General features: G+C 43.3%; 1 pseudogene; it reads right to left on the reverse strand.

Moving 5' to 3' along the window:
• Window positions 1-3,324: 3,324 nt before the first annotated feature.
• Window positions 3,325-17,030, reverse strand: part of LOC147420856 (uncharacterized) — a 35,586-nt pseudogene continuing 21,880 nt past the window's right edge.

The raw sequence follows: 17,030 nt of genomic DNA on the forward strand, positions 1-17,030 counted from the left end.
CAATGGAAGAAGCGCAGGCGCAAAGAGAAAGAATCCGACAACAGAAGCACGATGAGAAAAGAAATAAGGGAACATAAGTGGACAACGAAAAAGAGGAAGAGGAAGAAGAAGACGTACCTTTACTATGCAGGTAGAGAGAAGCTCTTGAATGAATCAAACAACGTAAAAGACAGGAAGCGGAGGAGAATCTGAATATTGCCTGCGACATGTGGAAACGGATATAGAATGAGCTCAAACGAAAGATGGAGCAAAGAGAAAGAGAAGAGGCAAAGCAGCCACGTGTCAATGATCTCGGATCATCCGACGAATCTACAAAGGCCAAGGAAGAAGATGATAACCAAGAAGAGAAGGGAGAGCAGGATACACTAGACCAGCAAGGTTATGATTTTGAATCTCCAAAAGACAAAGAGGTACCTTCAGAGGCTGGAACTGAAAAAAGAGAAGAAGTTGTAGACCTTCTAGAACAAGGGGCATATAAGGTGCTATCACAAGAGAAGGTGGATCAAGAAAAAGAGACAACACCACCAAAAACTACTACAGTTTCAGCTACTACTGAAGTACTGAAAACAAAGGAAAGAACGACAGAAGAGGCTGGAACATCGGAACAGGGCCAAAGAAACCAGCAAAAATCACAATCTCCTCATTCACAAGTTGTAGTAGAGGAGGGAGCAAAACTGACCAGGTCATTCGACATTGATGCCTATCTAGAGTAGATCAAGCTCCAATTTTAATGCCAAAGAGCTCTCTATAACTTGTGAGAGCTAGATCTGGAAGACACCAAGAAGGAGGCATCTAAAGCAGTTGAAAATACTCTACAGCTACAAGACAAAATAGAAGAGTTGCAAAAATTTCAGCTACAACTCCAATCAGAGTTGCAAAGAGAACAAGAAAATGCATCCTATTACTACATGGAGGTCCAACAATTTAATGAGTCCAACACTACTCTGCAAGTCGAGCAGCAACGACTAGAGGAGGAGCTAACAAGAGAAAGAGAGCAGAGTGAAAAGCTGCAAGAGTCCTATGCGGTGTGGTCAACAAGACTCTGACCCAGCTTTTAGCCATGTAGGAGACACCGAGCTCCTCAAGCTTGGCAGCTATATCAACCTTGCTAAACAAAGAGGTCCAAGAACTAAAGGAGGCCCTTGCTCAAGAAAAATACGACAAAAAAATCATGACAGCAGGGCATAGAGCACTACAAAAAGCCAAAGATGAAGAGATGGAGGATTTGAGAAATCAATTGGGAGAAGCACAAAGAGATTTGGAGGCTCTAAGGGCAACACAAGCAAAGCCCAAACAAACAGCCCCAATGGAAGTTGAGCAGAGAGGAGGAATTGAGAACTTTACTTTTGAGGGTCACCAAACATATTTACCAAGTACAACCACAAGAAAAGCAATGCAGGAATCTGAAGATCCAATCACGACATCCATCTCGGATTCGGAAAAAGAAGAAATTCAGTGTTGGATCTCAGAAGTCAAAGACCCCTCACACGAGGAGTACCTGCAATATGAGCTGAAAGTGTTGGAATCAGCTCCCCTGCTCATGATCACTCCAGACGAAGTAGTGAAAAACCTTGGGCATGAGACGATGTCCCTATCACTGATGCAACAGGAGGCCAGATTATGGAAACAAAAAATGCTACCTACCCTTGAGCCAAACAACAGAGGGTACAGAGATGTCCCTATCACCGCGATACAAATTCAGACCATCATTGACAATCAACCCCTCTGGTGAAAGAAATGGTTTGAGTGGTGACCAACAGATGAGACATACTATAGGAATGCCCCGCAGCATCTCAGGATCGACCCAACTTACTATCCCATCAACAGACGGAGATCCTGGGACAGCTTTTACTCTTGGCAAAGCAAAAGACCAGCAATATTGAACTACCCCGTCATAACAAAGCCAAGCAATAACAACCCCCAGTCAGAGAAGTATATGGTTCAGACGCTCAGAGGGGTCATCAACATGATCAAGGAGATCCCAGATCTCGCATACCAAATGATCGTAAAAATTGCCAAGATGCTAATCACCTATATTTAATGATATAGAGGCAGCGGAGAATCCCTGGTAGGTTTTTGTGGAAGGCACAAGAGGGCTCTGCTAGAATATGGAGACAGAAATCCCAAGAAAAAATGTCATCATGGGATTCTATGTGAGAGTCATGTTCCTGCCCTCCCACTACATGCAGACTTTCGAGGAGGCATTCATGACCGAATTCTTTGGGGTAGACTCCTCCATATTTAATCCCGTGACCAAAGATCTGCCAGCCAGACATATAGCCTATCAGAGCACTCTCAGCAATTATTATTTCAGAGAGCTGGCAACAAAAGTGGAGATCGAGGCAAGGGCTCAAAAGTTCAGGTACATCACTGTGATGCTAGAAAAAAGATCGATCAACTACTAGAAGATACTCAAAGACAGATTGCACGAGGACGTGCAATGAATATGAAGGGGGGAATGTTTGGTGGACACAACGGACTGACACGTAAAATGCATATGTACACCAAACCTTGTTGTACTCGCTCATTTTTTCAAAAGAAGCGGTGTAATTCTGCTAACAAGGATCCCCAATTGTAATATATTTTGTCAAGCCCTCTTAGCCTCTCTGAGTCTACACTCCTTGTAAGTGGCCGAATGGCCGTGGGAAAGTCTCCTTAGCTCTTAAGTGAAAAGCCTTAGTTTTGAAAAACACATGATCATTAGCAAAAGGAACGATTGGACATCCACTATGAGAGCTTCTTGCTGCTACAATTTGTAATCCGCTTTTCTCCTTGCCTGGTAATCAGAATTCAATTCCGAATAGCACATTATGTTCCTTGTCTCTTGCTCTACAAATCAAGTGTAATCATTCTTGATTCTATTGTGGTTCGCGACGTCTTGCTTGCGAGATAAATGCATTGATTTGAGGTCTGAAATGGTTGTTTTTTGATGTTTTGCCCTTGGATAAGTGTTTCTATGCTTAAGGGGGATCTTTTCGTGTAGTTTTATTTTAGTTTTCTGCACAATTTTTGTGATGGATCTTGATTTATGTACCTTCCCAAAAGGTTGCAGAACTTGGTAGGATTGTAACCTTAGGTGTTGTAATACCTCTCCTTAAGTTTCATTGCATTCCAAACTCGTTTGGATGCCAAAAAGGCGTGATAACCTAGAGTGGTGAGATCGGACATAAACTAATTTTCTAACTAGGAAGTGGTTGATTTGCTTTTTTCGTTGTATGAATAGCCCTCTGAGCTCACTTTGGTGAGATTGACACTCTCATGAAGACTCCGTACCCCATCCCGAGTCGCTTCCTTGCATATTGACATTATGTTAGTACTAAAAACCTATGTTGCAGACATCTGTTGGCGACCCGCTAACAACGTGAAACCTATTTTCTTGCTCTGGCTTGGGTCAATCACAAGGTTAAAAGAGTTTTGTCTCCCTTACAAGCTTCTCAAGAGCTCCACAAGCCTTCTACATCCAATCAAAGATAGAGTCTCTAGAGAGGAGAGGTTACCAATGGTATCAAGAAGCTTCACTATACCAGTGCAATTCTTAAGACGCACTTTTTTTAAGGAGTGAAAGTCTCCAATCTTCTTTGATAGCCATCGTAATTGAGTACATTTAGTCAATTTTAATTGTTCAAGGAAGTGCAAGTTTACAATCTACTCTAAATCTCCACCACCTTCACTCTGGCTCAAAAGGGACAAGTATTGCAAGTTGGGCCAAACCTTGGAAATATTGATTGGTAGCTCCATCAAGAATCGTGAAGTGCAATTCTTACCTACTTGCACTTTTTGAAGAGATAATTCCTCCTCAAACATGTTTGGAGGGAATATTTTGGTCAAACATGTACATCCAATGATTCCTACCTTTGTCAAGGAGGACACGTTGATACTTTTAAGCTTCGTCAAGCGTGAGCAATACTTTAAGTTCAAAGTTTGAAGCAATGATGCATGACCTTAATTTGATGGAAATTGTACAAGACTATGACAATAACCAACCTCTAACTCTATCAAGGAGAACATATTGAGGTTTCCCAGCTCCTCCAAGGTCCGTAAACCATCTATTTGTAGTTTTTGAAGTGAGAAAGCATTTTCTAGAGCGGCTAGCAAACATTATTGTAGGTGGCCAAAGTGGTTGACAGTGAACTGTCTCAAAGACCTTGTTGCATGGTCACCAAACTCTGGTAGCCATTGAAGTGATCCTTGTGACACAAGCTTCAATGATTCAAGTGGGCAATCTAGCAACCCCATAACCTTTAACTTATCGTTGTATTTGAGTTTCATAAAAGAGAGTCCATGAGCATTGTGCAATGAAGGAAATTCTTGAAGACCACGACAACCAATAATAGAAACTCTTGTTAGAGAGGAATCGGGATTTCAATGATGCTATTGCAATCCTCTATATGCAACTCTTTGATGTTGTTCCATGATGCTACAAAAATTTAGAGAAAACCAGGAGTTCTCCACAAGACACTACAAGAGGTACTTAATATTAGCGACGCTCGCAATGCAATGCGCAAATGTGAAAATCCACGACGTCGCTATAGGCGTTGCTATGCACGTCGCTAAGTTATAACTAACTTAGCGACGCCTATAGCAACGCCGTCAGGGGTAAAAAAATAACCGAGAGCATCCGAAAACTCAGATCGCAGATCTGAGTTTTTGGAGCGCGCTTAAGCAAGCAAAGGTAACACGCGCTCTCCCTCTCTCTCTCTTTCTTATCCACACACACACACACACACACACAAGGAGAGGAAGGAGAGCCAGGTATGCTCCTTCCCTCTTCTCACTCTCATGTTCCCTTCCTCTCTTTCTCTCTCCCTCTCTCCTCTCTCTCCCTCACACACACACACGCAAACACATTGTGTTTTTGAGAGAGAGAGAGAGAGAGAGAGAGAGAGAGAGAGAGAGAGAGAGAGAGCACATGCATAAACAAAAAACGCACACACACATGCATAAACAAAGAATGCACACACACATTGAGAGAGGAAAAGAGAGAGAGAGAGAGAGAGAGAGAGCACATGCATAAACAAAAAACACACACACATTGAGAGAGGGAGAGAGAGAGAGAGAGAGAGAGAGAGAGAGAGAGAGAGAGAAGAAGAAGAAGAAGAGAGTCTTAACGTCGTAGGAAACTATCCCAAGAGACCTTAAAGATCTAGTCGACGAGGAGTTGAACTCAAGACCTGTTATTCATGAGGGAAATGGCATAACCAATCTATTACACTTGGGTGATAGAAAATTTATACCATTTTTCTTCTTTTATTGGCATGCACACACACCCGAGACAAAGAGAGTTTAATTTAACGTCGTAGGAAACTAATTCAAAAGACCTTAAATATCTAGCCGACAAGGAGTTGAACTCAAGACCTGTTATTCAAGAGGGAAATGGCATAACCAATCTACCACACTTGGGTGATAGAAAGGTTATACCATTTTTCTCTTTTTATTGGCACACACACACCCACACACACACGAGAAGAAGAGAGTTTTAACATCGTAGGAAACTATCCCAAAAGACGTTAAAGATTAAGTTAGATGTAGACTTACCTTAGATTAGATTTAGGTTTATTTAAGTTAAATTAAATTAAATTTAGGTTTTTTTTAGTTAGATTTACGTTTGATTAGATTTAGGTTTATTTACGTTAGATTTAGATTTATGTTATATTAGATTAGGTTTAGGTTTATTTACGTTATTTACCTATTATTGAAGAGAGAAATGGCATAATCAATCTACCACACTTGGATGATAGAAAGGTTATACCATTTTTCTCTTTTTATTGTTTAAGATAAGGTTAGATTTAGATTTACGTTAGATTAGATTTAGATTTATTTAGGTTAGATTAGATTAGATTTAGGTTTATTTCGAGTACATCGAAGGATTATACTGCCTACGCATTTGAGAGTGGTCTCCGGCCACTACGTCGGAGATGCTGAGGAGTGACCCGAACACTGCGTCGGGGTCACCTAGAGGCCTGGATGATGAGCATTCATTGGATAGGGTTTCTATACTTCACGGGAGGGACATGCCAAAGTGATACGCCTACCTCATATGCCGATGAGACCATTATGACCCTTGAGGGGAAGCAAGTGATGGGCCGCATACAACAGTTGTGTCAACAGGTTTTTTGACACACTGTGGTCTGTCATGGTCTCTTGGAGGGATCAGGATAAAGCCTCTAAGGATTATCTTATTGCAACGTTGCATCGGGAGTTTCCATTTCCCTCTCTGGAGAATACATTTGATGATGCTTGGATGAGGAGACTCATGCGCGACTACATGAAGCATCGGAGGTCAGATGCACAAATGCCAGACCTGACTGGCGTGAAAGAGAGGAGTGGAGGGGTATCAGGGAGGAGAGGATGACCAATCCAGACAGGTGGTGGCAGCAAAGTGACGAAGCAAGAGTTTGCATCAAGACGGGATTATCCCATCACCTGGGGACTGGCGGCTGGGCCAGCTTCAAGGAGGATTTTGTCCCATCACTTGGGTCATGGATCGACGGGGTGGATAGGTGAGAGTATTAAACTAGATTGCATTGAAGTATTTGTATATGTGAGGCCCATTCACATCTACAGAGCTAGTAGCCCCATTGGTATGTCTTTTACCCTTCAATGGAGCGAATCACCACATGTTCAATTAAGTTAGATTTAAGATAAGATTTTGGATTGAGTTTTTATATTAGAGTCTACCTTCGAGATTACGGTAAAAAAATTAGAGTTAGATGAACGGTGAAAAGATCTACTGTGAAAAGATGTTAAGATGCTGTGAAATGCTACAGCTAGAGAAGAGGCAAAGAGGTTTTGTCCACTACATGCACTATCATGTAGACTTGGTTGCGTAGATTTCTTGTACCCACAAATATAGGCATTGACCAATAAAGACGAGATTATAACCTGGTGGTTCTGATCTCCATGCACCTCTAGACCGAGGGGTGCGGGGATTGGACATGACTAGAGAATGTGAGGTAGTTTACAGTGTGAACAAGAGAGAGAGAGAGAGAGAGAGAGAGAGAGAGAGAGAGAGAGAGAGAGAGAGAGAGAGACAGATAAAAGACGAAGAATGCCCATAGAAGATTAAATTTTTTGTCCAAGTTATAAGATTTTTACCCTCATTATGACTAGAGACAAGGATGTGGGGCCGTCCAACCGAAACACCTATCTCTCAACGAGGATCTTATGTCCTTGTAATCAATGCAAGCATGCTGTGCGGCGGACAAGACGCGTTTCTTTACAGCACATTCGCAAATTTGGCGAGTTCGATCCATCTATAATAGATCGAGTTGTTGCCAATTATAACTCGTCGAACTCTGATGTTGGCCAACAGGCAGCAATCTTGCAACCCAATAGACGTGTTCGCAGGCGCTTTGGTCAAGCAGCATATGTGAGACCACAGGATGTAGCCTTTGACAGCTCGGGGGGTATCATACAGACCACATTCACAACGAGGCAATGTTTGAGCCCGAGATTGATGAAATGATCAAGACGATCATGGATTCAGAAAGGCTTATCTATGATGATATAAAAAGTGAAGCCGATACGCCATTGTATAATGGAGCACATGTGTCTAGATTGAAAGCGCTCCTGGTTCTTCTCAACATGCAGGCAAAGTTTGGATGGACTGACACTAGCGTCACAACGCTTTTCACATGATCTATTACAATTAGTTTACTTTAATAAAACTCTAAATGTATAATGATCTGATAGATTTTTAAACAATTGTACCGTATTTTTATGTTGTGTAGATTGCTCAAAGAGCACATACTACCAGCTGATAATGTGATGCCAGATTCCCGAGAGGAAGCAAGAAAGATTTTGTGAAACTTGGGGATGGATTACAATTCAATCCACGCTTGTCCTAATGACTGCATTAATTTCAGAGGGCAATACATAGACAAGGAGAAGTGTCCGAAATGTGATTCCGAGAGATATCGAGTAGATCTCCACGGAACAAAAATTCCGCAAAAGGTTTTGTGACATTTTCCTCTGCTTCCTCGCATCAAGCATTTCTTCGAATGTAAGTCCATGGCCGCCCTAACATCATGGCATGAGGAGCATAAATCTTTGGATGGTGTGATACGGATTCCTACAGATTGCGCAGCCTGGAAACATATATATGGAACATGGTCGGATTTTGCCAGGGAAGCTCAAAATTTGCGCTTAGGCCTGGGCTATGGATGGCGTAAATCCATTTGGTCAAAGATCAACATCTTACAGTGTATGTCCCGTTGTCATCGTCAACTACAACATTCCCCTGTGGTTGACTACGAAGAAGGGGCACCTATGGCTAAGCTTGATTGTGCCGGGGCGATATAAAGTGAAGAATATGGATGTGTATCTTCGTCCACTATTGGAAGAGCTACAACAATTGTGGATTGGCATAGAAGTGGTGCATATGAGCTGACACACAGGTCGACGGAATGCTTTGATCAGAGGCATTCTAATGTGGACCATGCATGACTACCCTGGACTAACAGAATGCTCAGGTGATTTACACTCCTCACTCAAACACTCTAAATCTTGGTTTTTCTCAAACTGATCTATTATCATGTGTATACATGCAGGGCTTCAAAAAAGCAGCTACAGAGCATGTGTCACATGTGGACCTAGATTGAATGCACGTAGGGCGCCCTCATTGAAGAAGCAAATATACGAAGGTCATCAAGCGTATCTTCTAGAGAATCATGTGTTATGCGACGGCTTTTTGGGAAGAGAGCCAGTGAGGATGTCTGCACAAGCATAGTTAGAGCAGAAGGAGATGTGTGATGAAGGATTGCCCCCAGGGATGAAGAGACTATCTCTATGGTACGAGTTACCATACTGGACCCGACTCATGATCAATCACTTGCTCGATCCAATGCACATATTCAAGAATGTGGGTAATCTACTATGGGACCATCTGACCGGCAAGAAAGATACTTTGGGAGCCAGGGCTGACCTTAGAAATGTGGATCGTATGGAGAAATATTGGCCGCAAATAGCGTCTGATGGATCGATAAAACTCCCTAAAGCACCATGGATTTTCACAGGAGCCCAAGAACGCAAATTAAAAGAGACCATTCGATCTTTGCGGACCCCCACTAGCATAATGCACTCGCTCCGAACGTGTTTTACTAAAGAAGAAAAGCTTACCTGTTTGAAGTCACACGACTGGCATAAAATGTGTCAGGTATATTCATAGTGGAATATATCATAGTGGGAATTGTGTAACAAATTTGTGTGTGGACTTTAATATCATTGTTGCATGTGTTTTGCAGTTTATTTTACCAGTTTTCATTGAGGGATGTTTGTCTCTTGACGTCCGTAACACAATCTACAAACTTGCGAAGTTGGTGCAATGGATCTCACAAAAGGAGATCAACGTAGACTCCATACAATTCACCAAACTAAACGCTGCGGAGGTTGTGTGCATATTTGAGAAAAATTTTCCTACTACCATGCTAACCATTCAGGTGCATCTTCTTGTTCACATAGTTGATGAGGTGGAAATAGCTGGCACAGTACATTCCAGATGGAGTTCTTTTTAGAACGTTTTATGAAAACGCTCAAGGGATATGTGCGTCAGAAGGCAAGTCCGGAGGGTAGCATGGTAGAAGCTTCGGAGCATTCAACACAATCCAAAGCTTTGGTGTCAACGAGACGATCTTCACACTCATCTAGGTACCGGCGCTCTAGTGGTGTCGATGGCGATGCCGTGGCTAGTGTCGGGGCGGGAAAAGAAGGGGAGGGTAAAGAGCCTCGTTGAACACGAGGCGGTGTCGAAGCATCGGCGGCGGCATCCCCACAACAACCGCCACCGCCACCACTAGAGCGCCGGTACCTAGATGAGTGTGAAGATCGTCTCATTGACTACGAAGCTTCAGATCGTGTTGAATGCTCCGAAGCTTCTACCATGCTACCCTCCGAACATGCCTTCTGACGCACATATCCCTTGAGCATTTTCATAAAACGTTCTAAAAAGAACTCCATCTGGAATGTACTGTGCCAGCTATTTCCACCTCATCAACTATGTGAACAAGAAGATGCACCTGAATGGTTAGCATGGTAGTAGGAAAATGTTTCTCAAATATGCACACAACCTCCGCAGCGTTTAGTTTGGCGAATTGTATGGAGTCTACGTTGATCTCCTTTTGTGAGATCCATTGCACCAACTTCGCAAGTTTGTAGATTGTGTTACGGACGTCAAGAGACAAACATCCCTCAATGACAACCGCTAAAATAAACTGCAAAACACGTGCAGCAATGATATAAAAGTCCACACACAAATTTGTTACACAATTCCCACTATGATATATTCCACTATGAACATACCTGACACATTTTATGCCAGTCGTGTGACTTCAAACCGGTAAGCTTTCCTTCTTTAGTAAAACACGTTCGGAGCGAGTGCATTACGCCAGTGGGGGTCCGCAAAGATCGAATGGTCCGCAAAGCTTCGGTGTCAACGAGACGATCTTCACACTCATCTAGGTACCGACGCTCTAGTGGTGGCGGTGGTGGTTGTTGTGGGGATGCCGCCGCCGATGCTTCAACACCGCCTCGTGTTCAACGAGGCTCTTTACCCTCCCCTTCTTTGCCCGCCCCGACACTAGCCACGGCATCGCCATCAACACCAGGTTTTGCACGGCTGACTGCCATTCCTAGCGGCTATACAGCACTAGCTACTCCTCCAGGAGTCACTCCAGTGGACACTCCTCGCTTCGGGGCTCAGACTCCAGTGGTGTATAGCCATTCCTAGCGGCTATACACCACTAGCTACTCCTTCAGGAGTCACTCCAATGGACACTCCTCGCTTCGGGGCTCAGACTCCAGTGGAGACACCTGACGTCCGTTCCCCCGTTGACACGCCGCTAGAGACCCCTTCCGGGACACCCAGATTCATGCGTCAGCGGAGAGAGGGCTTGCCTTACTCCGTCGACTTCAGCGGAGTGGCATCATCTTGGATGATGAAGGCAAGAAGGTGATTTCGTGCATGCGTGGTCTTTTCTCTTAGTTGTTTAGACACTACATGCTAAACACCTGGGGTGAAGTACTAAATGATTTAAAATTCAGAGTCATCAGCATGCTTCATGACGAGTTTCCCGTTCCAACACGGGATGAGCGCTTCAATGAAGACCTGATGAAGTGTTAGGCGCTAGACACACCCCACGGCAACTAACTACTCGGAAGATTATTATTTTTGTAATTATTCATTCATTGAGGAAAACTTGATTTTCACCGTGTAAATATTGGGACTTACAGAAGTTTCCAGATTGTATCCCAGTTTTGATAGTTAGATTGAGTAGATGGTTGATTTTGAAACTTTAGGGTTTGAGAATTGTAAGGTATATATACCACTTTTTGACCTTAATGAAAAACCTTTTGTCATTTTTAAAAACAAGTTTTGAAGTCTGTGAGTGAGCATACTGTGTACGAGAGAGAGTGTGAGCTTCATCTTGACGCTACATGTGCACCGGTGGTCGGAATCGAGTGCGGAGAAGTGCAGTGTGTTGCCCCCGACGAGAGCTACGTGCCAATACCTACATTGTGCACGTACGGCCCGGTTTTGCAAGCTCCTTCTACGAGCTTCATCTGGTGTTTGGGTGAGCATACGATGTCCGATTTTGCATTTCAGTATATCCACGCGTTCACATTGAGTAGAACTACACATTAGACACTTTAGATTTCGGAAACGGAGACCTGCAGATTTTGGCCAGACATCCTACGTGATTTTGCACCGGGTGTTTTGGGTTGGGGTTTTGGTTCATAGACCTTAGGGAGAGCTACCTATTGGTGTTAGTAGGGTCTCCTTCAAGTTCTATGGTGTTTCGAGATTGTTTGATGGGTGTTCGGCTCTAGAAAGCATTGTAGGAAGTTTCCTCTTATGCACTCTTGAAGGCTGTGACTTAGACAATTGGTAGAGACCTCTGTAGGAATTAGATAGGAGTTGGTCGAGTGTAGGTTGACACCTTATGCTTGCTTCCACGTGCCTGCTGGTCGAGCTTCATCCTTAGATAACATTATATGTTAGGTGAGTTCTCATTGTGCTGACGTCCGTCGCGGCATATCTATCCAACATTGGCGCCGCTGCCGGGGATGAAAACCTTAGGTGGGTGACCGAAATTAATCCTTGAGGATTGGGATTTTTGGCTTGCCAGGAGTCTCGTTTTACATTTAGATAGGATCAGAGGGTGGAGGACTCTCTAGGTCTTAGAGGGAGTCTAGGAAGCGTGTGTCTAGCCTAGATCCTTCGACTTAGGTAGATTAGGTAGACCAAGATAGTTTTAGGTAGTAGTCGAGTCTTGAGTAGGAGTTGGAGTGGTAAAAGCAGTGAGAGGAGAGCTTGAGAGTCCAGAGAGGCCAAAAAGCAACCAAAACACCATTATCACCATTTCACATGATAAGTAGGAGTAGAGTAAGTAGGACACCATGATTCACGATCTAGAGCATTTCATGCATGAATACTTGCTTGGTAAAGTCATCACAAGTTTGTGAAATACGAAAAAAGACGCAAAAGTGTGTTTGAAAGCCTAAGTGAAGTCCAAAAGTTACTGTGAGTGTTTCTGATGGATCTACAGAGCATCAGGAGCGTTTCTGTCAGGAAAAAAATTAATTTCAAGCCAGGAGACATCCTACACGTAGGATGTCTACAGGCTAATCTGGGGGGAATTTTGGGATTTTGAGTTGACCAGTGTGTTCAGAAGGTGGGGTTTACCCTAATTTCAACTAGAAAGTGGAAATTTGACCATATCTTGATAGGATAAGTCCAGATAGACTGAAATTGCCAGACATCCTACCCAATTTGTGCCAAAACATTATTTTGAGACCAAAACCATAAGATGGCTCCATGAACATGTCTTGCATGATATATTGAGTGACTGAAAGGGGTTTCACCCCAGTTGGGTGAGAAAATTGGGTTCAAAGCGGACTTTAGCACTTTTGACTGAAAAAGTCAAGAACAGCTAAAATTGGGGACTTTTGAAATCCAAACCAAAATCTAAGCATACCACTAGGTTACTGACATCAAGGGGAAGCTATGGGACAAGTCTGGGGTCAAACAGGCCAAAAAGATATCCTACGCGTAGGATGTCTTTTGTGTGATTTTGGACTCCAAACCAAATTTTAAGTATACCAAAGTGATCAGCAACTCAAGGGGAGCCTGTGCTTTGAGTTTGAAGCCATTCTGGTGAAATAGACATCCTACGCGTAGGATGTCTAAAGCAAAAGGCTGTCGGAACAGATTTCTGACTCATTGACCAGCTAATAGGTGTCCAAATCAAAAAGTAAAAGCAGTTGTGGACTCAGTACATCAAGGGGAAACCATAGGGCAAAAATCTAGGCAAAACAAAGCAGGAGACATCCTACGCGTAGGATGTCTATTGGGGCCTACTGAAGAGAAAATTTGACTGGGCATAGACAGTGAGATTCCATTTGGCTTTAGGGTTCCAGAACTTCTTTCAGAAGTGAATTTAGACCTTCTTTGTCCATTTGACAGATCAAAGACTGAATTCATACTTGTTCACGTAAATTGACCAACATCTGAGAGAAGTACAGTTTCAGATTAGCAGACCTAATCCAGAACATCAACAGTGTATAAAATACAGTAGTGGTTGAGATTAACTCTCCAGTTATACCAATCATTACTAAGATAACCTCTAGCAGATAAATGCTTTGATTCGATTGTCAAAATTAAAACGCTTGTGTACAGGTATATTCAGCAACAAAGCAAGAATTTGTGCAGAAAATGATCCTTTGCCAGGTGAGTGGTTGGATTTGTGATAAATTGCATTGATAAGTTTGATGTATTTAAGATTAGGAAGATACATTGTTAGAGACCAGAAGGTGGCAGGTGACCAAGGTAGCTTAGTGTCCACCGAAGAGAGTGTAACTCAGACAAGGCTAGATCCACTAGCACCAATTATTGAGGAAGGCAGTGATACTGACACTTCGTCAGACAAATCTTTCTTCATGATGGGTAGTCAATAGCCAAGAGGTTTCACCTATGATGGACCAATGCCAGGAGGAAGCACCTCCAAAGATCCTTTGAATGATTCCAACCTCACTGTGATCTTCTTAGAAGGAACAAACTCGAGGGGAGCCCTAGTCTATTCTGACTATCGAGGATGCAAGTGCATTTATATCGAAGAGAGGCCAGCTCAAAGATTGGAGATAATCCGAGTCTATGATGATGGAGATAGATTCCGAGACGAAAAGGGGAACCACTATCTGATAGTTAGTAAACCTGAAGATTACAACAGATATGGAGATAACGTGGCGAAAGGAAAAATGGTTTCAGAAGCTCAAGAACCGCCACCAAACATTGATCGGACCGGAGCTATTTTTATGTATGTTAAGAAAACAACCAGGGTTCCAACTTATAACGAGAACATGGGAATCTACAAGCATGAGAGTGACGGTATAGTCTCTTACTTTCGCAGCAAAGAACCATACGTAAACGAATTAATCAAAGACAAGGTTTTTTACTTATTCTCTTATGAAACTGCTATGGGGAAGGGTATAGTTTTTGTTGATAGATATGGGCGAGAATACCAACGTATTCTCCCGGAGGAGGTAGAAAGGGCAACAGGTCCAGGAGCATCAGCATATGCCCCTGAGGAAGTGCCAAGAGCCACCTACACCCCAAGCAAGTCAACGAATCCTTTTTCAGAGGATTATGATGCTACCTCACATTCCACCCGACCGCAAGCATTCAACAACCAAGACCAACCGGCAAACAACCATCATTGCAGGCATGGCCTCGACAAAGTGCAACAATGGAACAAGACCAAAACCGAGAGGGTTATCAAGCCACACGAGGGCTAAGGGATTTGCAAGAACCACCACTCTATTCAAGATATCAAGGAGAGAGTAATCCAAAGACTCAAGGGTCAACAGATCCTGGAGGACCACCCATAGAGCGAGTTCAAAGAGATGAACCATCTATGGCGAGAACTGTTAGAAACTATGGCTTAGGAGCACCACTGGGAGAGGAACCAGCCTATTACAGAAGACCTGAGGAGGTATATCAATTAGGACGGGGAGATCCAATGATGAGGTTTGTAGACCATCGGAGAATTAGGCCTTCTCAAGTGCAACAATGGGTAAACAAGAAATACACAGGAAGCAGAGACCCAAGAGATCATGTAGCAGCCTTTGTGCGTGTAATTAGAGCCGAAGAGGTGTTAGACTTTCCTACCCAATTTGCAGGGTTTGGACTAACCCTAGAGGATGATGCTACCACTTGGTTTGACTTTGTAGAGCGAAGAGACTTTGAGTCTATGGAGGAAGTGTTTGACGAATTTATCGAGGAATTCTCACAAAGGGGGATAGCTCATAATACCGTCTCACAAATCCATAAATTTAAACAGAAAGATGGGGAATCTGTCCGAAAGGCAGCCCTAAGACTAAAAAGATATGTTAAGTTATGTCCTGTGGAAGAACTGCCAACTCAGTCCAGACTTATGATGATATTTATCCAAGGACTAAGGAATGCGGATCTCCAGAAAGACTTACATATGAAGAGAAGCACGACGTTGAATGAGTTGACCAAGGAGGCTCTTTACCTGGTGGACAATTGTGCGGTCTACAAAGAGGGGGAGTTCAAGGACCTTGACGACAATTCATCTTCACAACAAAGTGGAAGCAAGTCTTCTAAGACAGCACCGAAGGAGAAGTAGCTGTAAACCAAGAGCAGCTTGTAGATGAAGTGCTAAAAAAGATTAACTTGTACGCCAAACCCCAGGCTAAACAGCGCAAAGGGTGTGCTTTTGAACAAAAATGGACAAACCATGGAACCGAGGAATGTTATTATAACAAGGGGTATGTGAGAGAGAGACCTTACGCTCCCCAAGCTCTGGTAGCTTCTCCTCAAGTTCCACCGATGCCTAGGTATCAAGAAGGCAACCTACCAGGACCTGTAGGTGTAGAAAGACCATAACCGGTGTTGGGGCAACAACCACCCCTACCAGGATTACGACCAATCGGTATAAGATACACACCAACCGTAACTGAATCAGAGGATAAGGCTTTGGTGCCTATGCATGCATATTATGAAGATCCCAATGGATATGCGGCAAACCTTGTCTATTATCCACGAGAAGAGCCCTCGACACCAGAACCATGGAGCATGATAGGAAATACAGGACCACCAACTACTGCACAGGCAGCAGAAGAAGGGAGATATAGTTTAGATGAACGAACATTGTTGTTCATAGCCAATGGGGGCATGGGCGGACAGAGACATGCATACCAACAAAGAGGAGCTCAAGGAGCACCTCAACAGCCCAAGGGACCCTGCTACAAGTGTGGTGGAGACCATTGGCTATGAGACTGTCCTCATGATGAAATCATTAGAGTCAACGCATATTGCATTAGAGTCAACGCATATTTCACTAAGTGTGGAGTTACTCATTTGATCCCCGATTGCCCTAAAAACCCGAGCAAAGGACCAAAAACCACCTTGAACATGTTAGAAACAGTACCTTCCAGTGGAGGGTCGGAAAATGAAACAATCATACCCATTCAGGCGGTAACACGAGCCCAAGCTCAAAGAAGGACGAACGAACCCATAGTTGAAGAACCAAAAACCGATGCCCAAACTTCAGAAACAAAAAATTAGAGAAGCACTTGGAAAGCTAGAAAGGCTCGTAGGAAATCCAGGAAAGAACGAGAACAAACAGCTCTGTCCGAGGAGTTGAAACATACAAAGGATAGATTAGAGAGGTTAGAGGATCTAGCTAGCCTAAGCTCACACACCACTGCAACCATAGCACCCAAGGAAATAGCAGAGCCCAAAAGTGCGGGATCAGGAGGATCTTTATTGGCTGACAAGGTAAGTGAGCAATTGGATGCACTTCTAAAAGCTTATGAAGCTAGACTCAAAAAGAACCAAACCCAGGAGCAAAGGTGGATGACTTATCCATATGCAGAAATAGAAAAAGAGAGGTTGGAAATGTGCAAAAAGATGATCGAAACAACTCAATCATTGATGGAAGACCCGCTGGGTAAACCTGCAAATTGGCATGATGCACCAGTTCCAACCCCTATCCAACCAACTTTAGAGAACA

The sequence above is a fragment of the Adiantum capillus-veneris genome, chromosome 28 (genome assembly GCF_014529385.1).
Source record: "Adiantum capillus-veneris isolate H3 chromosome 28, ASM1452938v2, whole genome shotgun sequence".
NCBI classification, from domain to species: Eukaryota; Viridiplantae; Streptophyta; class Polypodiopsida; order Polypodiales; family Pteridaceae; genus Adiantum; species Adiantum capillus-veneris.